Raw genomic sequence first — 8,089 nt, 5'->3', positions numbered from 1 at the left:
ATTTCTCCTGTATTCTCTCTTAGACTTTTTCTTCTCCACCTGTTTCTGATTAGAAGTTCTTGACAGGTGAATGGAGTGTGCGCGGAAAGGAGACTCGAAAGTGATACGGATTCGGAAGCAGCACCGGTATGTGATTGTTGCCGAATGTGTGCATCCCTAAATTTTAAAATTTTCGGGAGAAAATGTTTGTGGAGGTGACAATAATATCCATGGTTCTTATGGGTGCAGGCACGGAGAATGCTCGATTTGCGGGCAAGATGCGCAACCTCTCGCGGCAACACTATAAGGAAGCCGATCGACTCTCCGATGTAAATTCCTCAAATCTCGGGTTCATTCGGTGTTCTCCTGTGGTTGTTTGGGCTCCTAATTTGCTTGGGTAATATGTGCAGTTTTAGATTGCTCGTGGCGTTGCAAATTTTGGGGATGGGCTTGCCGGCTCCTGCGCCCTACCATTGATTCCGGCTTTCGATATCAATGTATGTATACGAAACATCCCAAGCTTAATCGACTTTTTTTATCTTTTAATTCCGTAGGATAAGTGGCTGGATGTTTCTTGTGGGTGTGAGTGTTAGTAATTGCTCTGTTCCGGTAGTTGTGCATGTAACTTTTCTGACCTTTCTAATACTCTCTTTCACTGGCAAATTCAGGCATTGCCGCTTTCAGGAAATTGCGTCCGCGGAGCTGATTCAAGCATCCGAATTGTTGCAGCAACCAGCCACGGCCTCGCATACGCTGGAGTCTAGAATGAGCCACTCCAACCCTTTTCTTCTACACACGCTCTTGAACCTTTTCTTCTCCACCTATTTCTGATTAGATATTCTTGACAGGTGAATGGCGTGGGCGCGGAAAGGAGACTCGGAAGTGATACGGATTCGGAAGCGGCACAGGTATGTGTTTGTCGTAGAATGTCTGCATTCCTAGATTTTAACACTTTTGGAATATAACTTTGCCGGTTGTGGAAGTGGCCATAATACCCTTGGTTCCAATGGGCAGGCACGAAGAATGCTCGATTTGCAGGCAAGCTGTGCAAGCTCTCACGGCTTTACTATGAGGAAGATGGTCCAATCTTCGGTGTATGTTTCTCAACTCTCTACTTCATTCTGTGTCCTCTTTTGGGTGTATGGTCTACTAATTTCCTCTGGTTATATGTGTAGTTTTGGATTGTTAGAGGCATTGCTACTTTTGGGGGGGCTTTCCGACTATTGCGCCATACTATTGTTTCCGGTTTTCGATAACAATGTAAGTATATCGGAAGCATCCCTTGCTTAATGGACTTCCATTTTCTTTTAATTCCTTCAGTTAGGTGACTGACTATTTATCATCATGCTTTGAGTGGTGGCTCGACCGGAAATTGGCCGCCATTCAAGATGGGGCTGTCGACGGGTGGGATCCGGGTCCGGTCTAGGTAGAAGCACTCCCGAACAGATCATTGATTGGGACAAAATCTTAGACCCAAAACCGTCCATTTTAACTTAAAATTTAGGTTGAAACAATAACATAGGTTTAAAACCGAACCATTTAAGCTAAAAAAACCACTTTTTCTTATTTAAATTGCAAACTAAAATTTAAACTTTAATCATATATCGTTAATGAAATTGATAGAAAAATAGTATGTTACGTATATGTTAAAACGTTAAACACCTTTATTTATCTATCTATCAGATTCGACACTTTAAACCTATGATAAGAGAGAAACTATAAGAAAACGGCAGAAATAATATATATGGCTAACAAAATAATCGGTTTTGGGCATGAATCGATTCGGGAGGGGCGAGAACCGGAACCGACCCAATTATTTATTTCAACATAATCATGGAACCGGATCCTTTATAAATGGTTGGGTCTATTCGGGCCAGCCGGGTAGACCCGAACCGTTGACAGCCCCCTCAGGAACACGAACGATGAGGGCGATTGTGCTGCAACAAGGTTGGTATCCCTTTTACTTCTCCCTTCGTACCTGTACTTCGAGGTAAGGACTTTTCAAAACCGCACTTTATGTTCGTTCCTTTGTTATTGAAGCATATGATGTTGTCCTGCGAAGTTGATTTTGGATTCGCACGAATTAATAGATTCTGCTAATGCAATTTCTGCCTTGTCTTTGCAGGAATATTCTAATGGGTTCGCATTGTCAACTGCCGTATCAGGATGACTGCGATAGTGTAAGCCAACATTGGGTGTATCTGTTTTAGCCTCTTATAAGGTCTTCTGTTGCTTTATTTCCGTTTTTGTGCTTGTAACTTTTTTTAATTTTCTGATACTCCCCTTGGCCCCTACAGGCATTGCCACTTCCATGAGATTGCGTCATTGGAGCCGATTCAAGCGTTCGAATTGGAGCAGTAGTCCGCCGATGCATTCCATACGCTGGAGTCCAGAATAAGCCACTCTAACCCATTTCTTCTATATTCACTTCTAAACTATTTCTCGTCCACCTGTTTCTGATTAGATGTTCTTGACAGGTGAAGGGCGTGAGCGCAAAGGAGACTCGGAAGTGATACGGATGCGGAAGTTGCGCAGGTATGTGTTTTTCGTACAATGTCTGCGTACCTAAATTATATCAGTTTCGGAAGACAAGGTTTGTCGGTGCAGTGGCTATAATATCCTATGGGCCTTATGGATGCAGGCACGAAGAATGCTCGACTTGCAGGCAAGCTGTGCAAGCTCTCACGGCTTTACTACAGGGAGGCCGGTCCAATCTTCGGTGTAAGCTTCTCAACTCTCCATTTCATTCGGTGTTCTCGTTTGGGTGTATGGGTTACTGTTTCGCTTTGGTTAGATGCGTAGTTTGACTTTGTTCGAGGCTTTGCTACTTTTGGCGATGGGCTTGCCGGTTTCTGCGCCTTACCATTGTTCCCGGTTTTCGATACCAATGAAAGTATAGGAAACATCCCGTGCTTAATTCAGTTCCGTTTCCTTGTAATTCGGTAGGATAAATGAGTGGATGTTGTTGCGGGTGTGTGGGTTACTAATTGCTCGATTGCCGTTGTTTTGCTTGTAACTTTTCTTAATTTATTAATAATCCTCACGACTGACGCATTCATGCATGGCCACTTTCAGGAGATTGCATCCGCGGAGCTGATTCAAGCGTTCGAATTGTAACAGAGATCAGCCAAAGCCTCTCTTACGCTGGAGTCCAGAATGAGCCATTTTAACCCATTTCTCCTGTATTCTCTCTTAGACTTTTTCTTCTCCACCTGTTTCTGATTAGAAGTTCTTGACAGGTGAATGGAGTGTGCGCGGAAAGGAGACTCGAAAGTGATACGGATTCGGAAGCAGCACCGGTATGTGATTGTTGCCGAATGTGTGCATCCCTAAATTTTAAAATTTTCGGGAGAAAATGTTTGTGGAGGTGACAATAATATCCATGGTTCTTATGGGTGCAGGCACGGAGAATGCTCGATTTGCGGGCAAGATGCGCAACCTCTCGCGGCAACACTATAAGGAAGCCGATCGACTCTCCGATGTAAATTCCTCAAATCTCGGGTTCATTCGGTGTTCTCCTGTGGTTGTTTGGGCTCCTAATTTGCTTGGGTAATATGTGCAGTTTTAGATTGCTCGTGGCGTTGCAAATTTTGGGGATGGGCTTGCCGGCTCCTGCGCCCTACCATTGATTCCGGCTTTCGATATCAATGTATGTATACGAAACATCCCAAGCTTAATCGACTTTTTTTATCTTTTAATTCCGTAGGATAAGTGGCTGGATGTTTCTTGTGGGTGTGAGTGTTAGTAATTGCTCTGTTCCGGTAGTTGTGCATGTAACTTTTCTGACCTTTCTAATACTCTTTTTCACTGGCAAATTCAGGCATTGCCGCTTTCAGGAAATTGCGTCCGCGGAGCTGATTCAAGCATCCGAATTGTTGCAGCAACCAGCCACGGCCTCGCATACGCTGGAGTCTAGAATGAGCCACTCCAACCCTTTTCTTCTACACACGCTCTTGAACCTTTTCTTCTCCACCTATTTCTGATTAGATATTCTTGACAGGTGAATGGCGTGGGCGCGGAAAGGAGACTCGGAAGTGATACGGATTCGGAAGCGGCACAGGTATGTGTTTGTCGTAGAATGTCTGCATTCCTAGATTTTAACACTTTTGGAATATAACTTTGCCGGTTGTGGAAGTGGCCATAATACCCTTGGTTCCAATGGGCAGGCACGAAGAATGCTCGATTTGCAGGCAAGCTGTGCAAGCTCTCACGGCTTTACTATGAGGAAGATGGTCCAATCTTCGGTGTATGTTTCTCAACTCTCTACTTCATTCTGTGTCCTCTTTTGGGTGTATGGTCTACTAATTTCCTCTGGTTATATGTGTAGTTTTGGATTGTTAGAGGCATTGCTACTTTTGGGGGGGGCTTTCCGACTATTGCGCCATACTATTGTTTCCGGTTTTCGATAACAATGTAAGTATATCGGAAGCATCCCTTGCTTAATGGACTTCCATTTTCTTTTAATTCCTTCAGTTAGGTGACTGACTATTTATCATCATGCTTTGAGTGGTGGCTCGACCGGAAATTGGCCGCCATTCAAGATGGGGCTGTCGACGGGTGGGATCCGGGTCCGGTCTAGGTAGAAGCACTCCCGAACAGATCATTGATTGGGACAAAATCTTAGACCCAAAACCGTCCATTTTAACTTAAAATTTAGGTTGAAACAATAACATAGGTTTAAAACCGAACCATTTAAGCTAAAAAAACCACTTTTTCTTATTTAAATTGCAAACTAAAATTTAAACTTTAATCATATATCGTTAATGAAATTGATAGAAAAATAGTATGTTACGTATATGTTAAAACGTTAAACACCTTTATTTATCTATCTATCAGATTCGACACTTTAAACCTATGATAAGAGAGAAACTATAAGAAAACGGCAGAAATAATATATATGGCTAACAAAATAATCGGTTTTGGGCATGAATCGATTCGGGAGGGGCGAGAACCGGAACCGACCCAATTATTTATTTCAACATAATCATGGAACCGGATCCTTTATAAATGGTTGGGTCTATTCGGGCCAGCCGGGTAGACCCGAACCGTTGACAGCCCCCTCAGGAACACGAACGATGAGGGCGATTGTGCTGCAACAAGGTTGGTATCCCTTTTACTTCTCCCTTCGTACCTGTACTTCGAGGTAAGGACTTTTCAAAACCGCACTTTATGTTCGTTCCTTTGTTATTGAAGCATATGATGTTGTCCTGCGAAGTTGATTTTGGATTCGCACGAATTAATAGATTCTGCTAATGCAATTTCTGCCTTGTCTTTGCAGGAATATTCTAATGGGTTCGCATTGTCAACTGCCGTATCAGGATGACTGCGATAGTGTAAGCCAACATTGGGTGTATCTGTTTTAGCCTCTTATAAGGTCTTCTGTTGCTTTATTTCCGTTTTTGTGCTTGTAACTTTTTTTAATTTTCTGATACTCCCCTTGGCCCCTACAGGCATTGCCACTTCCATGAGATTGCGTCATTGGAGCCGATTCAAGCGTTCGAATTGGAGCAGTAGTCCGCCGATGCATTCCATACGCTGGAGTCCAGAATAAGCCACTCTAACCCATTTCTTCTATATTCACTTCTAAACTATTTCTTGTCCACCTGTTTCTGATTAGATGTTCTTGACAGGTGAAGGGCGTGAGCGCAAAGGAGACTCGGAAGTGATACGGATGCGGAAGTTGCGCAGGTATGTGTTTTTCGTACAATGTCTGCGTACCTAAATTATATCAGTTTCGGAAGACAAGGTTTGTCGGTGCAGTGGCTATAATATCCTATGGGCCTTATGGATGCAGGCACGAAGAATGCTCGACTTGCAGGCAAGCTGTGCAAGCTCTCACGGCTTTACTACAGGGAGGCCGGTCCAATCTTCGGTGTAAGCTTCTCAACTCTCCATTTCATTCGGTGTTCTCGTTTGGGTGTATGGGTTACTGTTTCGCTTTGGTTAGATGCGTAGTTTGACTTTGTTCGAGGCTTTGCTACTTTTGGCGATGGGCTTGCCGGTTTCTGCGCCTTACCATTGTTCCCGGTTTTCGATACCAATGAAAGTATAGGAAACATCCCGTGCTTAATTCAGTTCCGTTTCCTTGTAATTCGGTAGGATAAATGAGTGGATGTTGTTGCGGGTGTGTGGGTTACTAATTGCTCGATTGCCGTTGTTTTGCTTGTAACTTTTCTTAATTTATTAATAATCCTCACGACTGACGCATTCATGCATGGCCACTTTCAGGAGATTGCATCCGCGGAGCTGATTCAAGCGTTCGAATTGTAACAGAGATCAGCCAAAGCCTCTCTTACGCTGGAGTCCAGAATGAGCCATTTTAACCCATTTCTCCTGTATTCTCTCTTAGACTTTTTCTTCTCCACCTGTTTCTGATTAGAAGTTCTTGACAGGTGAATGGAGTGTGCGCGGAAAGGAGACTCGAAAGTGATACGGATTCGGAAGCAGCACCGGTATGTGATTGTTGCCGAATGTGTGCATCCCTAAATTTTAAAATTTTCGGGAGAAAATGTTTGTGGAGGTGACAATAATATCCATGGTTCTTATGGGTGCAGGCACGGAGAATGCTCGATTTGCGGGCAAGATGCGCAACCTCTCGCGGCAACACTATAAGGAAGCCGATCGACTCTCCGATGTAAATTCCTCAAATCTCGGGTTCATTCGGTGTTCTCCTGTGGTTGTTTGGGCTCCTAATTTGCTTGGGTAATATGTGCAGTTTTAGATTGCTCGTGGCGTTGCAAATTTTGGGGATGGGCTTGCCGGCTCCTGCGCCCTACCATTGATTCCGGCTTTCGATATCAATGTATGTATACGAAACATCCCAAGCTTAATCGACTTTTTTTATCTTTTAATTCCGTAGGATAAGTGGCTGGATGTTTCTTGTGGGTGTGAGTGTTAGTAATTGCTCTGTTCCGGTAGTTGTGCATGTAACTTTTCTGACCTTTCTAATACTCTTTTTCACTGGCAAATTCAGGCATTGCCGCTTTCAGGAAATTGCGTCCGCGGAGCTGATTCAAGCATCCGAATTGTTGCAGCAACCAGCCACGGCCTCGCATACGCTGGAGTCTAGAATGAGCCACTCCAACCCTTTTCTTCTACACACGCTCTTGAACCTTTTCTTCTCCACCTATTTCTGATTAGATATTCTTGACAGGTGAATGGCGTGGGCGCGGAAAGGAGACTCGGAAGTGATACGGATTCGGAAGCGGCACAGGTATGTGTTTGTCGTAGAATGTCTGCATTCCTAGATTTTAACACTTTTGGAATATAACTTTGCCGGTTGTGGAAGTGGCCATAATACCCTTGGTTCCAATGGGCAGGCACGAAGAATGCTCGATTTGCAGGCAAGCTGTGCAAGCTCTCACGGCTTTACTATGAGGAAGATGGTCCAATCTTCGGTGTATGTTTCTCAACTCTCTACTTCATTCTGTGTCCTCTTTTGGGTGTATGGTCTACTAATTTCCTCTGGTTATATGTGTAGTTTTGGATTGTTAGAGGCATTGCTACTTTTGGGGGGGCTTTCCGACTATTGCGCCATACTATTGTTTCCGGTTTTCGATAACAATGTAAGTATATCGGAAGCATCCCTTGCTTAATGGACTTCCATTTTCTTTTAATTCCTTCAGTTAGGTGACTGACTATTTATCATCATGCTTTGAGTGGTGGCTCGACCGGAAATTGGCCGCCATTCAAGATGGGGCTGTCGACGGGTGGGATCCGGGTCCGGTCTAGGTAGAAGCACTCCCGAACAGATCATTGATTGGGACAAAATCTTAGACCCAAAACCGTCCATTTTAACTTAAAATTTAGGTTGAAACAATAACATAGGTTTAAAACCGAACCATTTAAGCTAAAAAAACCACTTTTTCTTATTTAAATTGCAAACTAAAATTTAAACTTTAATCATATATCGTTAATGAAATTGATAGAAAAATAGTATGTTACGTATATGTTAAAACGTTAAACACCTTTATTTATCTATCTATCAGATTCGACACTTTAAACCTATGATAAGAGAGAAACTATAAGAAAACGGCAGAAATAATATATATGGCTAACAAAATAATCGGTTTTGGGCATGAATCGATTCGGGAGGGGCGAGAACCGGAAC

The sequence above is a fragment of the Nelumbo lutea genome, chromosome 7 (assembly GCF_056320005.1).
Source record: "Nelumbo lutea isolate HS-2025 chromosome 7, American lotus-T2T, whole genome shotgun sequence".
NCBI lineage: Eukaryota > Viridiplantae > Streptophyta > Magnoliopsida > Proteales > Nelumbonaceae > Nelumbo > Nelumbo lutea.
This window is presented reverse-complemented; position numbering follows the sequence as displayed.